Source organism: Neopsephotus bourkii, unplaced genomic scaffold (genome assembly GCF_033783945.1).
Source record: "Neopsephotus bourkii isolate Nb327-2 ecotype Australia unplaced genomic scaffold, CSIRO-AGI_Nbou_v1 NB_668, whole genome shotgun sequence".
In the NCBI taxonomy this organism is placed as follows: Eukaryota; Metazoa; Chordata; class Aves; order Psittaciformes; family Psittacidae; genus Neopsephotus; species Neopsephotus bourkii.
The window spans coordinates 526,008-545,125 of NW_026901167.1; the positions used below are offsets into that span (position 1 = coordinate 526,008).

Genomic DNA, 19,118 nt, shown 5'->3' on the forward strand with positions numbered 1-19,118 from the left:
GTTTTACAGTGGGCTGAAACGCTGGATGATGAGGAATTAATCTGATGTAATGAAGATAATTTTCTGGGCTTATCAATCACACATCTCTTTTAGAGGTAGATGCCAAGGACCAGAAAGGTTTTCAGGTGGCAGCATCACTGCTTGGCTGGCAGCTAGTAGCAACGGAGCTTGTTTGGGCAATGAAGCTATGGGTGTTGCATATACTCCTATTAGGTGATCTGGGCTTCATGCCACACGCTTCTTTAATAGCAGTTGTGGGGTTTTGGGGCAAACAAATCTTACTCCTTTCATGTGCAAATATGAAACACTTTCATGGCACATAAAATTATGTTAAAACACCCAAACTTACAGGCTGAAGTTTATTTTCACCAGAGAAGCATCAGACGCGTGTAGATAAAGTGGAAGGGTATTTCCAAGTTGTAGGCTATAAATGTTCATTGAAGTCAAACAGAGTGCCTTTCACCGACTTCAGCAGACACCGGATAAGATCTTTGAAGATCAAAGGGTGCAATTATATCTCACTTGCTGCTGTGAATCTGAGTCTTAAGCAAATTATTCTGTTGGTCTCTTTTTTTTTGCCTCCCAGAGAAAAAGCTTATTCTGAACAAGAAAGCGCAGCTTCGGGATTGGAAGCCTGCAAAGAGCCAAAAAGAGTTGCTATGGCCCCTCTATGAAATGCCCGAGATACCTGCCAGGCTCCTTGGGGGTGGGAAAGCTTATCTTTAGAGCCATATTGCTGCTCAAAAGCCCCAGGAAGAGGGAGTTTTGCACGGACACCTCGCCACCAGCAGGGACTTGCATAGGAAGTGGCATCCTCGGCACCCACAGAGCTGGGGGACATCACAGGCACCAGCCGCAGGGTGAGCTGCTCACCAGGAGCAGCAGAGGTTGGAGGTGCCATCAGCCCCGTGTTAACCACTCAGTGCTCTTCGGTTTTAAAATGAATGAGGGGTAATCATAGAATCATAGAATGGTTTGGGTTGGAAAGGACCTTAAGATCATCAAGTTCCAAGCCCCCTGCCATGGGCAGGGACACCTCACTCTAAACCATATCACCTAAGGCCTTGTCCAACCTGGCCTTGAACACTGCCAGGGATGGAGCATTCACAATCTCCCTGGGCAACCCATTCCAGTGCCTCACCACCCTCACAGGAAAGAATTTCCTCCTTATATCCAATCTAAACTTCCCCTGTTTCAGTTTTAACCCATTACCCCTTATCCTATCACTACAGTCCCTAATGAAGAGTCCATCCCCAGCATCCCTATAGGCTCCCTTCAGATACTGGAAGGCTGCTATGAGGTCTCCACGCAGCCTTCTCTTCAGGCTGAACAGCCCCAACTTTCTCAGCAGAAGGAAGCACTTGCCATGGGATGGGGCAGGCTACAAAGAGTATCTGATTTCCCATAGGATGACATCAACCATCTGAATGAGACCAGGGTCAGACTGAGTCCCAAGGACTCCTGCAGCCCACCAGCAGGCAAGGCTCATTGCCCGAATTAAGCACTTACATGAAGGAAGACTGGTAGAGTGCAATGAGTTAGTTCACCAACTAATCCCATCCATGTTTCCACCAGGCTTCATTCCTTATGCAGCTTTCTGATGCACCTTACACACATCTGAGCATCTCTCCACTCAAGGACACTGGTCACCATGGCCTAAAAGCACAGTGGGCTGTCTCATATAGACTGGGGACATGGCAGAAGGCAATAACACTGAGGCATGGCGAGTCATGGGAAAGGCATGGACTCATCCAAGCACCCTGTTTTGTACAGGGCTCTGGACCTGCTGTGGTCCAGCAGGAAAACCCAAACCACGTTTGCGCTGTCCAGTTTGGATGGCTCCAGATCTGCAGCTCCCTTGGCCAGCCCACCTCCAGTTTCCATGTGGCTCTATGGATATCTCGGGTTTGGTTGGTTGGTGCAGCCCCACAAATATCCCTGCAATCAGAGGGCTGAACAATCCATGCATACGGACAGAAACCAGCCAACCTTAATGCATATCCAGTGACTTGAGCATCACCCCAGGGCAATGGGCATTTCCAAAGCAGTCGCAGCAGTGTGAGTCTGAGCTTTGCCGGCTTGAACCAGCCTCTGCCTGGATGGATTGGCTGAGCCTCCTATACTTTATCCCTGCTCTTTCCCAATCTCAGCCTCCTACTCGCGCAGCCCATGTCCATCAGTCTGTCCATAGCCACAGCCGCTCACACCGCAGGGATGCAGCCGATCCCCGCATCCCAGCAGGGCTGGGACACAGACACTCCACACTTCAGCACCCTCGAGAGCCGCAGTGGGTTTTTGCTCAGACCACACTGTCACCAGCAGAGCTAAGCCAGAACTGCAGCTGCAGCAGCAGAGACAAAGCCGGAGGCTTTAAGGAGCTTTCAGTGCTCACACAGGAACTTTCACCCACCCTGGAGAAGGGAGACACACACATGGGGGCTGTCCCTGATGCGTCTAATGCAGGCACCCAGTGCTTCCTCCCCACCAGGTACCCTGCGAGCCAGAGCCTCTGCACTACTGCCAGCACCAGCATCTCAGCTGCAACCCACCTCGGGTGAAGATGGGTAACAGAAACTCTGTATTGCAACAAAAACCAGTGTTTTTCCCCCAAACGAGGGCTGCTAGCAGGCAATTCCCAGCTGCTGGCCCTCACCTTACACATGTGGCAGCCACTCCTCAATGTGGCTTTGGATGATCACAGATTCAATCCTGCCTAATTCAGTAACATCTGTAAAGGAGTATGAAGATGACAAGGATTTGTAGCTGCTATGTGTTGGGCTCCAGTGGGCGTTCAAGGGCACTACATAGAAAGCCACAGCACTATCCCCTTTCCCTCATAGGGGATACAAGCCACACTGGGGCTGAGAGGGCTCCAGGACACAGTGCCATCCATGGACATGTGCCCTCGTCCAGCCACCCCATGGCTGCTTAAACCAGAGCAGGGATCCCCAGCGGTGCTGGGGGATGCTCAACCATCCCCACACACCTCATCATCACTGCAGAGCCTGGGAACTGCAATTCACCTGCACACAGCTGCCTATAGAATTTGCATTTCTATAGCCCTCGCCATCCACCAGCATCTCAGTGCTTTGATTTAAAAGTGAGATAAAGAAATCCCTGCAGTAGAGATGAAGAACCACTGGTGAAAGGAGCTGCCACCCCTGCTCCTCGCAGCTTTCCCACTGTCCCACATGGATCCACCTTCCACCTACAGCTGGAAACCCTTCAAAGTGCAGCCTGTACTGAAATAAAGCCCCACATCTCCCCCTGTACTAGTGATCAAACACTAACCATCAAACCTTCTAGGAGGAACACAGACATCAGTGCTCCTCTATCAAGGAACTACAGTAAGTTACTGCTCCAGTGCAGCCCCAGTCACAACTACAGGGTCAGCTGCCTGTAGCTGTGGCGATTTTAAACAGATAACATGGTTAAGATTAACATAATTCACCCCAAAGTAAAGAGCTCCTCTTCAAGTGCCTTTGACTGCCATGGGTCTGAACACTTTCCTAGACCAGGCTCGAGCCTTTCCTTTCCCCCAGCAGGAACCCCCCCAGCCAATGCGTGTTCATTAAAATCCTGGCCTAATTGCTCCCTCATCAGCTATGAATCTTAAGGAGCTTAACTGCTAAGTGCTTAAATTGTGTTTACTGACAGAAAATAGAATATTCACTAAGGACTACATGGTGATGACTCAGGATTATTGCAGGGCCTCACACCTACGGCTTTGGAGAGGAGGCAGCATCCCTTACACTGGGATTTTGTCTTTAAGGATGAGCTTTGTCCCGATTGTATGGCACAAACCACCACTCTGCAAAGCTGCTGGGGTCCTCTCCATCTAAGGGAGTTGGGAAAGGCAGCCTGGATGCCTCAAAAGCATCTCTTTTCATCCTAGTTGATTCTATGACTCCCAATGCACCCACCTGCCCTGCAGTACAGCATCACCGGCAGCCCAGCACAGGATGCTCCTCTCTTGACACTAGTTCTCCCGTTCCTGGGTGATGCACACACCGAGCTCAGGTTAAGTTTACCCCAATGGAAACTCAGTGCTGAACACAAATATTAGCTTGATATTTTACAGCTCCTCTCCCTGACTGGTGGTGGCTGCTGTGGGGCAGCCCCGTTTCGAGGAGTTGATGTATTTATGAAGTCCTAACTTCCAAACCCATTGCCAGCAGCAGCCCATAACCCCCTGATGTGTGACCTATGGGGTTTAAACACTGACCTGAGCGGACTGGCTACTGGGAATAGATGGGCTGGGTTTTCCTTCCCAAGTTCTCCTCCGAGATGTATTTACTGAAATACTTTATTACCTCATCACAGAGCGTGATTCAAAGCTGCAGTTGAGCGCTCAGCATTGGAGTAAAAGCATGCATCATCCTGACAGCATTGGGTTGGGAGGGTAGGAAAACCTCACAGGCATTAGCCCCAAAACGTCCTTAAATTCCTGGCTATTCGCTCTGCAAAGACTTCCCTACCCCAGCACGTTCCCTGATGTGCATTCCAGAGCTTCAGCCCTCTGTGCTTCAAGGTAACTGTTGTGGATTGGCAGAACGTGTGACTTTAATGAGTGGAATCTAAACAAAAACAGCATTTCAGGCCCTGCTTTAATCCATATGAGACCAATATGTTGATTTGTCAATGTGAATTTAATTAGTGTCCTCGAGCCTAAACTCCAACTCCCCCTTCTTTTATCTAATTATCACATTCATAGCAAGCATTATCACATATTCCTTGGCCTAACTGGTTTGCCACGCAGTCAGAACCCAAGTCCCAGAATCAACATGCACTTCTAATAAGCTCAATATGTTTTGAGAGCACCGCTCTGGGCTCCATAGCATCCCATACACCAACTGCACGCTTCCCCTCGAGAGGCAGAGCGCAACTTGGCCATCATTGCAGCTTTTCCCCATCCTTTGCCATGCAAAGCAAGCGAGATCCTTGTGGTGTAACCATCAATGCATCAATTAGGCACCGTTCTGGGGGCAACATTCACTTAGAGATGACTAATTGAGCAGAGAACAATTGCTATTCATTCCACAAGTGGGTCCCAAGGGCTGCGAGGGGGCAGGGGGGGGGACCACAGCAATTCACTCTTCATCAAGCAAGCATTTAAGTCATCAGCACGACCCACATCTCCCCGGGGTGGTTGAGGATGTTCTCATTTCTCCCTACAGCCCATATTAGTTAAGAGCAGCGAGGTGGTTCCCAAAGCCAGCACCGTGGGGTGCTGGGCCCCATGGAGTGGGCAGCAGGAGCCCTGACCCCAGCAAAGCCCTCCATGGCCAAGGACATGGAAGGAAGTCCCTTGACAAGGTGCTGTACGTCCACCTCCCATCAGGGAAGCTTCTTCCATGCAGGAGACAAGGGTGAGATCCCACCTGGCCACCCTGGCACCCTAAGAGTGTTGCACCCGCTCTGTTTCTCTGTGTGCCAATGTTATCAGGCTCCAAAACACACTTCCCATCACTTACCAGAAGTGCCCAGCTTTTGGCTCTTCAGATGAGCAGACAAATTCACCCGACAATGAGCAAACCCCATGTAGCTGGGCAAGCTCACCTACTAGAGCCATTACAAGGAGTGGGTGATGGCCACATCCCTGCAATAAAAGCAATGAATTCCTTTACCCCTGGCTACAACAGCACTGCATTGTGCCTTTACCTAAAGGAAAGAAACCCTTCAGCAGGTTATTTTTGGGGGAGAACAGCTATATTGTTCCAGGGCATTTGAAGCTTAGACTCAGATACTATTTGTCCTTCAGACTCAGGCAGGTTTCCCTAAACACAACCCGCTGTAAGTCCTCCAAGATAAAGACATGGTCAGTGATCCCAGATTGTTTTGTTCCACATCATATAAGAGATGATGAAAGATGTTGACTTTCCCCCTTTTTCCTCATCCTAAAATCCAGTAACAAGGGTAAAGGCTGGATTTCAAGAGGAAAATACAGCAACACCCCATCCACTAGGTCATTCTGCTTAGGCAGGGCAGCAAGATAGAGCACAGCATCATGCTGAGTTGTTTTTCTTCCACATAGTTATTGCATTTGAAGATACACTGACCTGCTGGCTCCAGTTGTGATTATCAGGCAGTTTAGCCAAGAGATACTGTCAAGGCACTTAACCCCTGAGCTATTGAAGGAAATAGGGTGAGGCTTTACAGGAGCACTCGGATCAGGTTTCTGCCTAGAAACAGGCAGACAGCTCTGACAGAAGAGCAAAAGCCTTGAAATGCTCTTTATTACATTTTAAAAACTGCAGCACTGCATGGATTGGTTTCCACAGAATGGGTTGGGTTGGAAAGGACCTTAAGATTGTCCAGTTCCATCCTCCTGCCATGGGCAGGGACACCTCACACAGACCATGTCCCCCAAGGCTCTGCCCAACCTGCCCTTGAGCACTGCCAGGGATGGGGCAGCCACAGCTTCTCTGGGCACCCTGTGCCAGCGCCTCAGCACCCTCACAGGGAAGAGCTTCTGCCTTATCTCCAACCTGAACTCCCTGTTTCAGTCTGAAGCCATCACCCCTTGTCCTATCACTGATGAAGGTTCCCTCTCCAGCATCCCTGTAAACACTGCCTGGGTTGGTGTCCATCTGAGATGCTCGGTTACCTCACCTGTGCCACCAGCAGAGATCCTGCAGCTTGTGCCAGGGGAGGAGAGGGGCTGAGCTAGGGGAGGACCTCTGCAAACACCTCAAATCAAGTGCTGGAAATCAGGGAAGAAAAGTGCTCTGGGAAAGTTATTTCCATGACAGTTGTGCCCCATGGGGGGCTGAGGAGCTGTTGTCCTCTCAAGACCTTGCCTCATGCCTATGGTCCTTGTGAATTTGGTCTCCTTGAAGTCAGCAAGTGGACAGGACAGAGCAGGCATCCCTGGCAGTGCTCAAGGCCAGGTTGGACACAGGGGCTTGGAGCAAGCTGCTCCAGTGGAAGGGGTCCCTGCCCGTGGCAGGGGTTGGAGCTGGAGGAGCTTTGAGGTCTCTTCCAACCCAAACCATTCCAGGATTCTATGATTTAAGGAGCTCACTTACACAGCAGGTACAAAGAGCAAAAGCCTGGTCTCGCTGTGGATGGAAAGCAAGATGCAAGGAAGCATCCCAGCGAAGCCAGATTCAACCGGTAGAGAGCCAAACCACTAAAGAGCTTTACAGAAAGCAAGGGAACTCCAGGACAAGGCCAGGAACAGCAGAGCCATCTCCTCCAGCACCTGATCCTTGGCTGCCCAGCAGCAGCTTGGGGAGCAGGTGTCAGAAACCATCACAAATGGAGCTAGAAGAGATGCTCTTGTCTGGATAAGCCTGCAAATGCACCACAGATGCCCTGGGCAATCCCATCCCCAGCAACCCTTTACACCTAGGAAAGGTTTCTGAGCACGAAGCCTGCCCATTCCCACTGCAGCCCTTCTTGCCTTAAGATAGAGGGGATTCGTGCTCCGTGCAGCAGCTGTGGGTATTCGACTGCCACATGTTTCCTCCTGCGTGTGTGCGGGATGGGGTGGCAGGAGAGGGGGAATCTCCATCAGCGAGAGCCAATCTTTGTCATGCAAAAAGATGAAATTCTGTTTTTTGGCAAAAGCGATTTTTCATTAATTCCCCCAGCTGGAGGTTCACCATTTTCCAGAGGAATTTGGCCATTTTCCCAGTGTGCAAAGCCTCTGTGGGTTAGCACCAGCAGGGTTTCATTTTCACATGATCAGCCTCCAAATATGCAATACAGCCTATTGTCTAAATACAGTATGAGCACAGCTCCAGCCACCTGATCGGGGCCTGGTTTCCTGGCATTTACTCTCCCCATCTGTTGGCTTTTAGCATAAATTGAAGCCCGAGTGCCTACTAACACTAGTCGTGCATGTGAACGTGCTCTCGGAGCCATAATCTAACATGCAGAGCATATTGGACCCAGTTCAGCTTATGTGAAACGCAAGGCACATCCAAAGGCAGAACTGGAATTGCTTTGAGGGCACATTCTTTGCCCAGACCACTTTCTGCTGCACATGCATACGCCGGAGACCTCTCTTTGGATAGAGAGAAATGCACGTAAATGGGAGCTTCCCTCAGGCTAACGCTGATCCCGCTTCACTCCCCATCCGACCCCAAACACGTTCCGAATGAGCTCGGAGAAATGGGGGCCGTTAGATGGAAGGCACAGAGCTCTGCCTGATGCTCTCCCACATTTCCTTGCACGGTAATGGCTTGGATGTGCGAGGCAGTGACACAGCCCTGCGCAGGGAATGGCTCCCTGCAAAGCCATGTGCCATCCTGAAGCCAGGCTGGTGGCTCCAACCTGCCCATGGCTTTTGCAGCCTCTAAGGACCCTCTGTGCTGGGATAAACCTGAGCTTCTGGACCAGGTGAGAAGCAACCCCCAAACTGCAGTGGATTCATAGAGAAACCAAAGCTCACCTTTCCCCACCAGTCATTTCCAAGGGATTCCCTCTGAGCATCACAGTTCAGTGTTGTCTTGGGAAACAACAAGGGGCTCTGAGGAGCTGGGTTTGACACAGAACCCCAGACTAGTTTGGGTTGAAGGGACCTCAAAGCTCCTCCAGCTCCAACCCCTGCCACAGGCAGGGACCCCTTCCACTGGAGCAGCTTGCTCCAAGCCCCTGTGTCCAACCTGGCCTTGAGCACTGCCAGGGATGGGGCAGCCACAGCTTCTCTGGGCACCCTGTGCCAGCGCCTCAGCACCCTCACAGGGAAGAGCTTCTGCCTTATCTCCAACCTGAACCCCTCCTGTTTCAGTCTGAACCCATCACCCCTTGTCCTATCACTGCAGTCCCTGATGAAGGCCCCTCTCCAGCATCCTTGTAGCCCCCTTCAGACACTGGAAGCTGCTTTGAGGTCTCCACGCAGCTTCTCTTCTCCAGGCTGAACAGCCCCAATGTTCTCAGCCTTATCTCTGCCCTTGACCATTTCCTTCCCTCTTCCACCCTGTGCCCCAGCCCCATGGAGCAGGGGCCCCTCGCGTGCCACCGCAGAGCCGCAGGGATTGCCCTGCTCATCCCACACCCGGGTTTCTGAAGGTCAGTTTCCCCTGCAGCCCGGGCAAGGAGGGATCATGCTGAGTAAGGAGCTTACCAAAATCAGCACCTAGCCCTAACCCACGGGGCTTTCCTGGATTTGTGTGCCTCTAATTTCCATAAAGGAGCTTCTTCCATATGTGCACCTTCTCAGCATCTCCGCTCACCTTTGTCTCTTGGATTCACCCTTAACCACAGCCAGAAAGGCTCGATTCCCATTTCATCCTCTATTCCTCAGAAGGGCCTTGCCAAGGACAGCGATGCACCGGCCCCCTCCCTGGGGATAGGATGTGACTGCACTGACAGAGTTTGTACATCCACATATCTTCTCTTGGTGATATATCTAATACTGCTTCAAGGGCAGCCTCTGGGCCCTGCCCTTTGAGCATCCCAGCAGCAATACCACACTCTTTATGCGTCCCGTTGAAGATATTTTGCTTTGCTTTCTCCAATCCCAAGCATGCTGTTTTCTGCTTGATATTCCTTGGGAATTTCAGACAGGGCCTTACCCACGTCCCTATGCACAGACAAAACTCCCTTGTGAGCCCAAAGCTCCGTTGATCTCCTGCTTCCTCCAGAGCAGCAGAAGGCGAGCAGGCACAAGCCAAAGAGGCAACATGGAGCTCAGCAGGAGGGCTGTGAGATGGGGTGACACAGCGTGGTCCCAGGGAAGCTGCAGCACAGCGAAGGCCATGACCTGGCAGCTCCTGCTGAGGCCGTGCATGATGCTCTCACACCATCACGCACCCAACCAACACCCTTCCTTGCTCCAACAGCTCCACCAGTACTGCCCTGCCTGCCCCCAGCACCAGTAGCTCCGCTGCATCCAGTCCCCATCACCACTTACTCCTCTATGGGACCCCCTTGCTGCCTGCACAGCAAAACACTCCTGAGTAAGCACAGGCTTTGCAAAGAGGGTGTTGAGGCATCTCCAGCCTCCCAGCAATCACTGCCAGGAACAGAAACGCCTCTTTAACCTTATTTATTCCCTCACCATTGCTTGCATAAACCATGACCTGACAAGAGGTCCAGGGACAGATCCAGCACTGTGCAGGGATGGAAGCTTGTAATAGACAGTGATGGTGGTTGCATCCATAAGCCAGCTCCGTGGTACTCCGGGCGCTGTGGAGGAGCTCAGAGGGAGCAGGAGCATCCCCAGGTGATAAACAGCCACCAGAGACACCCCTGCTCCTGCTCAAACTCCAGAGTTTCGGCATGAAAACTGAAGCAAAAGGCAAAGGCACAACCACCCCGCTTGTCCCACAGCACAGGGCCCCCAGGACAGGGTGTCATTCCCCCAGAGAGCAGCACTTTGGCAGGGAACGTCCCATTCCTCCAGAGGAGGAGCAGAGGGATGCGGGACTGAACAGCAGCACGGACGTCTCCCTATATAGCCCTGTGCTATTCCCATCACAGGCAGCTCCTCCCCAGGGGAGCCTCTGTGTGACCCGTGCTCATGTGCTGCATGGGAGGCACGGTCAGGAGCTCACAAGGAGTGTGCCAGGTATCATCCCCTTTGATACAGACCACATAGAATCATAGAATGGTTTGGGTTGGAAAGGACCTTAAGATCATCCAGTTCCACACCCCTGCCATGGGCAGGGACACCTCACACTAAACCATGGCACCCAAGGCTCTGTCCAACCTGGCCTTGAACACTGCCAGGGATGGAGCATTCACAACCTCCCTGGGCAACCCATTCCAGTGCCTCACCACCCTAACAGGAAAGAATTTCCTCCTTATATCCAATCTAAACTTCCCCTGTTCCAGTTTTAACCCATTACCCCTTGTCCTATCACTACAGTGCCAGGAGATCATTGAGCAGCACAACCCACGCTGGGGAGGTTTCCAAGACCAGCACTGGGGGCACGCATCACTTCTGCCCCTCACCAAGCTCCTATTAAGATAGGGTAAACCCATCTGTCCAAGCCACAGCAGTTGCTAAGCAGACCATTGAACACCATCATTAACAGCCAGTCTTAGATAGACAAGTGCATGGGATATGGCCAAGGGCGAGATTCATCTTTGTGTTACTTGCTTTGCATTGCACAGCAGAAAAGCTGCATAAGTTGGCAGTTACTGACTATGGGAAGTAGTTTTAGCACCTAAGAACAACAACAACAGATCCAGAAGAGAGTGGAAGTAGGCTTGGCAGTGATGGGTTTGGACGCGCTGTCGCTACATCTCTTACAGGACAGAGAGGAAACCATTGCTGACTGCAGTGGTTTTGGTTGGAAGCTGCCCACATCCAGCACCCTCCTGACAGTAACCCAAACACCACGTTTTCAGCTGCCAAGGTGTATTTCTAATGGAGAAGCCATAAATTCCCCTTTGCTTTGAGCTTCCCTCCTGCTGCTGCTGGCGCCTGCCAATGGGTTCACCAACCCAGGGCAGGGAAGGGTTTGCTGGTATAAAAGAAGGGAGAAAAGAAGTCTCACATTGCACCTCCTCAGCTAGAGGGAAGCAGAAAGAACCGTTTTCACTAACTCATCTCAGGTAGGAGCATAACAGCATCAGGGCTTAGGAAGTACTTACGCTGCAGGGGATCCAACTGAGTATTTCCACTGCGGCGTTCAATGTAAGCCACATAAGCCCGGTATTGCCCAGTAAATACACTTGCTGCCAACAGAAAAGCATGGCTGTAAAACTGGATTCGCTCCCAGCTCTCCCCTTTCCTATCCCAGCAACTTTGGCTTTTCATGGCCATCAAAGGCAACAGCTCATCAGCACAGAGCCTAAGTGGGAACACAGTCCAAACCAGATCTGGTGCTGCTCTCTGTACTGTACTTGCACCATGGGGTGCTCCTTCCCACTCCAAACCACGCCAAGGCTGTGGTTGTCCCATTCCACCCATCAGATGCAATTCCCATCCCTGTCTAGCTCTGCATGGCCAGAAAGAGAGCAAGGTCCATGCTGAGGTTGGGTTCTGGGCGTCATGGCTGTTGCTTAGCAGCAGTACCATGCAGAACATCATCTCTGAGGATCCCAACTCTGGTCTAAGTCCAGGGCAATATGTTCTTAGCTTTGGTCAACGGTGTTTGTATTGCCCTACTATGGAGCATCTCTTCAGAGCCTGACATAACCCTCCTTTCCAGCAGATCCCAGGGCTGTGTCCTCCCCCAAGCACAGGTACTGTTAACAGTACAAAGCACAACATCTAGCCCTGGGGTTGAACTTTCAACAATGGCATAGTGTGAGACGAGCCAATAGGCATTATCACAGTATCACAGTATCACAGTAGGTTAGAGATTGGAAGGGGCCTCAAAAGATCATCTAGTCCAATCCCCCTGCCGGAGCAGGAACACCTAGATAAGGTTACACAGGAACGTGTCCAGGCGGGTTTTGAATGTCTCCAAAGAAGGAGATTCCACAACCCCCCTGGGCAGCCTGTTCCAGTGTTCCGTCACCCTCACTGAGAAGAAGTTTCTTCTCAGGTTTAAGTGGAACCTCTTGTGCTCCAATTTGTACCCATAAAACATTAAGGACATTATGGAGATGTCCTTCAAGAATCAAGACCATGCAATGAAGTTTGAGTTGTTAGCCAGAAAGGCAAGAAAAGCCTCTTCCAAACAGCAGGTTTTTGCACCTTTCTATTTCAACCATAGCACCGAATAACTCATGTACTTGAGAAAGGGCCTTTGCACACATAGCGTGCGGAGAACCTGAGCTCCTGGCAAAGCCAGCTCCACTCAGACAAATCAGACTTACAACCTCACCCCTTTTGGGGAGGGGGGGAGAGCGGGGAGGGGGCTAATGGCTTCTTTATTGCATTAGGCAGCATCTTCATTAAGGCAGAGGAGAGTAACCGAGGGGAATGCGCACGTAGCGTGACTTCTTTGCTAGAACCCCACAAACCGCCAACTGGCAGCTCCTTGGCTCCCAGCCACCCAAATCCAAGAGACCATCTGGCAACGGGTTCAGTTATCCCTCCCCAGTTAACAGATGTACACTAGACGGTGTGGGAACAGCGTTTTACAGAAGCAATTAGTTTAATCCTCAGCTAAACACTTTAAATTCCAAGCGACTTGGTGATGGGGGGGTTGGGGGGGAACAAGAAGAGGAAAAGAAAAACCCCAGAACAAACCAACTTGCTCCCAGTTTCGGTGAGAATAAGTAACAAAAAGCCCATTCTGCTGGTTTCACCACCAATGCGTGCCCATGGGGCTTGGTCCTATTCCCGATTGCACGTGATGGACACTGGAAAACTGAGATTTGTTTGCAGGCTGCAGCTGGGTGGCCACCACTTGCATGGCCATACCATAGCTGCTGTCCCATGGCCAAGACCCAACTGGGTAGAGGCTGAGCTTTGAAATGCAGCTCTGTCCTGGCCTCGGCTCCCTATCTGACCTTGGGTAAACCATTTCACCTGATTAAAACCAGTTGCCTGGCTCACACACCTCCCCATCCCCAAAAAGGGGATAAGTGATAAGCAAAGGGGTAAGTGATGTGGTCCTGCTGCAGGGAGCGGTAAGATGGAATCAATTAGGGTTTGTGAAGCACTTGAAGAGAGAGCCTTGAATGGGAAGGATTGTAGGAATACAGAACGTTGTTATTAATGACACTGATTAATTATTATTAAATTAGCACAATTCCATTCTCTGGAGAGGAGAAAAGAGACGTTCTCCAGCCATTTCTTTCTCTCCCATCCTTTAAAACGGTGACTTTCCAACTGGAGAAGACTGAATGAGGAGCTTAACCCAAATAAAATAAATTGCCAGTAATTTCTGGTATCCCCTATGCCATTATTGAACAATTTGCATTTGAATCGGGGCTTTTTCCATCACAATCCAGCTTCACCTGATCCTGCTCTCTAATCACCAGCCCCATTTATGAAATCCCAGCGTGTTGCCGCAGAAATTATGTCACAAATTCATCATTATGACTTCCCCAGCAGGAGCGACTGGAGCTGAAGATTGGCTGCAAAAGTTGCCTTTTTAACCAGCGCTGCTTTAAAGCTATTTTCATGTTGGTTTAAGGTACAGAAGTGAGATTAGCGGCCGTGGGGAACTGGGCGACCACGTCATGAATACCCAAGGTTACCCCCATGAGTTGCAGCCACCGTGAAACACGATCAAGAGACGTGGTGGAGGATGAGCCTTGAAATCAGTTCTGATCTCTGAGAGTTTACAGAAAACACACCATGAGTTAATAAAGAGGGGAATAATTCAGGATTCAAAAGGGAACCAGGCTGCCAATAGCAACATTACATCCCTTTCCTGCAGCAAGGCTTAGCTGTCAAACCACCCCGAACGCTGAGGCTTACAGCGTTGCGCATCCCTTTGATACCATGACAATTAGCCAGGTACCGCAGCAAGAAACAGTCAACTTTTGAGGTGAATAATTCATATTTCAGTATTTTAGGCTTCCTGCAAGGCTACACTCCTCTCCCTGCTGCCTGTCATAGGTTTAGTGCCTAATGACAGCCACTGCAGAACTTTGACACTGGGGAAAAACCTTAAAGCAAAGACTATTGATGCTATGAGCAATGTACTTTGCTAGCAATTGTCTTCTCATCCCCCTTGGTTATTGAAAGTAAACCACACTGGAATAACCCCCCTCTGTCTATTGCTGCTAGAGCTGAGGAAATGATTCAGTGAAGACTTAAAAACACCTTATTGAGTGTAATGGCTGGTTTGGGGACCACACACTGATGTGCGGGTGCAAGCTTGAGGCCTCACCACCCTCACAGGGAACTTCTTCCTTATATCCAACCTAAATCCCCCCTGTTTCAGTTTGAACCCATCACCCCTTGTCCTATCTCTACAGTCCCTGATGAAAATCCCATCTCCAGCATCCTTGTAGGTCTCTCTTTAGCACTTATCTTCTGCTTCAGCATCCTTCTGGAGTGGGGCATAATGGAGACAGGCTGAGTAGAGGGTTCCCAAATACCCTCTGGCCATTAACAAAGGAGAGGAGGGGAAGCACTCCAGTTACTACTGGTCCTTGTCCAGTAGTCTTAGCATCCTTGTGATGCTTGCTGGCATCTAGCTGGAACTAGACGATCCTTAAGGTCCCTTCCAACTCACACCATTCTGTGTTCATGCCTTGGTAGAGTCGCACTGTCCTTGGCTCTTTATCAATACTTGGAGGAGCAGTGAGAGATGCTTAAGGAGGGTACAGTGCAGACAGGATTTGGGTGCCCTGCACAGCAGGTGCTGGAAAGGGGCAGCAAGGAGAGAAGTCCAAATGTCCTCTCATCCACCCTGGGCTCTGCTCCCATGGCACTGCCCCACTCACAGCCCTTCCCTGGATACATCCAACCCCAGCCCTCCATGGCCTGGATCCCATCTGCTCCTCCAGGATTCAGCCCATGAGCCCTACCGGTTTCCCACTGTTCTTGAATTAAACCTGAGCAAAGGAGACGGCAGCTCCAGCCTGTATTTAGTTACAGGAGATCTTGTAATGTTGTTAATGACTTCTTTGATGTTTCCTCCAGTGCAATGTTTGACTGTGAAGGAGACACCATCTGACTTACACCAACTGGGAACATTCAGGGTGAGCAAGAAACCCCAAGAGTTTGGGGGGAAAATGAATATAAAGAGAAAAACTATGACCCAAAGAGGGGCTCAGCCCCCATGTCCCAGCAGACCAGCACTACACAGCGACCACCAGTTGTAAACTGGTGTTATTCAGCATCAGTAACCCTGTTCCATTGCAACTGAGCCCCTCTACTTTGGAGCAGTGACAAGCAATGATGAGTTAGTAGCAAACACCCTAATGGGTACTTGTTCCTTACTCCAGCAATGGCTGTTTCAGCTGAGAGGTCTGTCCCAGTGCAGCTGTAACACATCAAGGGAAAGAGCAGGAGGAAACCTGGGACTTATTTAGAGCTGGAGGAAGAGGCCTGGTCCCATATGCCTCATGCAAGATCCCAAGGAGCTGGCTAATCAGATGTGACTTCATACACACCAAGCGCATCCCTGAAGCCTCGGCATCTCCAATAGGCACATAAAGAGCATCACAGATAGCATGTGGGAATGGTGGTTTGAAGTAATTAATGATGCAGTGCATGGGAAGGCATCATGCATTTCCCAAGGGATGGCTGCATTGGGCCCAGGAAGCACGGCTGGTCCTACAAAGAGCAAACAGCCCCAAGCATGCTATAGGCACATCCCCAGCAGCCATAGCACAGACCACAGCATGACAGGAGCTAAACACAACACACACCCTGAGGGCCTCTCCTGTGCGACCCAATGCAACATCCAGCCACCCATGGCAGGGACATCCCTGTCCTGCCATCTCTGAGGGCCAGGCACCCTCTCTTATCACAGCCACAGGAAAAGTGCCATCCTCCTACTTTTACACCCAAGGCCCAGAAACACCCCAGCTGATGGGGGAAGCCCATAGAGTTGCATTCCCTGCTTTAAATTCCCCAATGCAGGCACTTCACCACAAAGACATTTGGGCTCTATCAAGCCCAAGAACAAGCCACTCTCCATCCTCAAGGTCCTACAGCACCCTGAGCTCCAGAAAACATCTATTTGCCATCTCCTTGGTCTGGGGGACCCCAGGCTTGCTGTGACCATGGAGAACACTGAGCAGGGACACGCTATAGCACAGCACTATCCTGCCCAGAGACACTCCCTGCTCCAAGGGAGCCTCAGGAGCCAGCTCCCAGATGCCCACACAGCACCAAGAAACCCCTGCCCAGGGCAACACCACCACAGTTACAGCCACAAACACCCCATTTCCCCCCCCCATACAGAGAGAGGACATTCAATAGCCGTGATGCACTTAACTCACACATGGTCCTGCCATAGGGATAGGGAACAGCAGCAGCTCCAGCACCAGCCCAGCACTCACATCCTTCCTCCAGCTCCACACCTCACCCTAACGAGCTTCAGAAAGTCAAGGGTTCTTATGGGCTTTGCTGCTTAACCACCCACAGCTGCACCACTAATACCAGTTCACCTGGCTCCCTGTTTCCCCTCTTGGGTGCTGGAGGGAGCTCACCCCCCCCCGCGGCACATGTTACACCATTCTACCTGCTACTCCTCTACCTCTGCTTCAGCCTCCCTTATTCCTCATGGGACTTATTCCTGCAGCGCGAGCATCCCTGCAATGCATAAAGGATGGTGGGCAGCTTTTCCAGCTGAAGTATGCACCTTTTCTTCTTCTTACCCAAAGCTTCCCTGTGGATGCACCCTCCAAAGGAGCTGTTTGCAGCCATTTCCCCCTGCTTGAACATTACGGGACCCCCACAGCATCAGTAACGCTTCGTGCTCACAGAGCACCACCACTGAGGAGCACAGAGGGTCTCTGCTGCTGCTGCCTGGGAGCACCAGGGAACACCTACTTGATGCACCCATGTCCATGGCAGATGGAAGACCCACCAAGAGCAAGCTATAGCAGGCAGGATGGGATCATCCTGAGATGCCCAGTGCTGGCACCAGTAGGAAACTTGCTGGAAAAGCACCCACAGGACAAACCACACCTTGGCCCCTGCCAATCGCATGGATTCACTCTTAATGTGAATTAACTTTAACCCTGAGTGCACGGCCAGGCTGTACAAAGTGAGGACCTATGGATGTAAAGGCACAAGCAGCATCTGCTGGGTTTGCTTCTCATCACCCAACACCCCCAAGTTATAGAAGTTCCAGCCCCCTTGAGAGCTCGGGTGCAGGTGTCTCTTTCCTATTAACAGTAACTCAAAAGGGAGATAAAGATCCTCTGGATGTACCAATGCAGTCCTCATCCCATGGAGTCCAAAGGACTTTGTCCAAGGCTCTCACTCCTTTTCATCTACTGCAGAGCCTGTCAAGGCACAGGAGGGAAAGGGAACTAGAGAATAGAGGCACATGTGCACATCCCATTAACCCAACCACTTACACTGAACACAGCAGCTCCAGGGCCCTGCTCTCTGCCCCTATAACAAGTCTCTGGTTTTACTGGTTTATGATGTCAAACATCAAAGAGTTTCCCTTGAGTTGCAACTAGAACATAAATTACCTTGGGTAAGCTCCATGTTAGCTGCAAACATCCCAGTGCTAATAACTTCACCGACAGGCCAAGGGCTTCCAGTCTGTAGGAGCAGAGCTAAGCAGTGTGTGCAGCCTGTAAGAGGCAGCTTGATCAGGAAGGGGAAGGACCACACTGAGAGCTCCCCAATTGTAGTTGCTTTGGGTACCAAAATAGACAGCGACCCCGACCCAAAGGCTTGCAGCATCTCAATAGAACAGGAAAGGAATCCATCCTGAGAAATCGAACTCACAAGGATGTGCTGTATCTCCAGGAGGTGTTATCCTAAGGGAAAAGCCCAGGCTGGGGTGAAGCCCTTTCCCAATACAACGTCCATTATCCACAAGCAAATCCCACTGTGGTTAAGTCATGACTTTGGCCTTAGTGAAGAGGCTAACCCAGTCTGATCTCACATACACAGGCCCTTGGGCACTTGGTGCATCCTCTGGGACACCCTGATGGACTCCATTACTCCAGCAGTGCTCTGGGAAGCAGGCTCAGACCCTCTCCTTCACACTTCCCTGGCAAGAGGAGCTCTGTTCAGGGCAAAATGGGGTTCTCAGACACGAAGAGAAAGGGAAAGCAAAGCTGATGCAGCCCTGCACCACCCCACGTGCCTTTTCTAAGTACAATGAATGGCCATTGCACACAGTTTGTATGTAATGGAGATAGGAATGCTGAAATGACACAGCTCCGTGATGGGAGGTGAATGCTTCACCACAAAGCCATGTGGTCCCATGGCACAGCATGCCTTAACACTTAGATTTCAGTTGAATTGGATTAAAGAGGTCACAGTGGCAGGTGAAGAGCACAGCAGCTTCAGATGGAAGCACCAGAGCTGCTGGGCAGTGACTCCATTCCTGCTGGCAAGTGGAAATGCAAAGGAATACGAGAGTGGTCCGAGAGGCAGTGACTTCACTGCTTTGTTTCCATTAGCTTCAGTGACACAGAATGGAACTGAGCATCTGAACAGCCAATGGAGGACAGATCTCCATTGAAATCATGTATCTAAGAATCATCCTTCCCTTCCAGCTGCAGACCAGCATGACCTCATATCTAGCCTCCTTCCATTCGTTTATCTTGGCCCCAGTTCTTACAATGCAAACCACCCAATACTCTTTCTTCTGTGTGTGATTTTCACAGCT

General features: G+C 50.8%; 1 long non-coding RNA gene across 1 annotated transcript in view; it reads right to left on the bottom strand.

The window, feature by feature from the left end:
* Positions 1-16,801, bottom strand: part of LOC133212118 (uncharacterized) — a 77,986-nt gene extending 61,185 nt beyond the window's left edge. The window contains exon 1 of the long non-coding RNA XR_009725395.1: positions 16,759-16,801. This is a non-coding gene — a long non-coding RNA (uncharacterized LOC133212118). The remainder of the gene's footprint in view (positions 1-16,758) is intronic.
* Between the last annotated feature and the right edge of the window lie 2,317 nt (positions 16,802-19,118).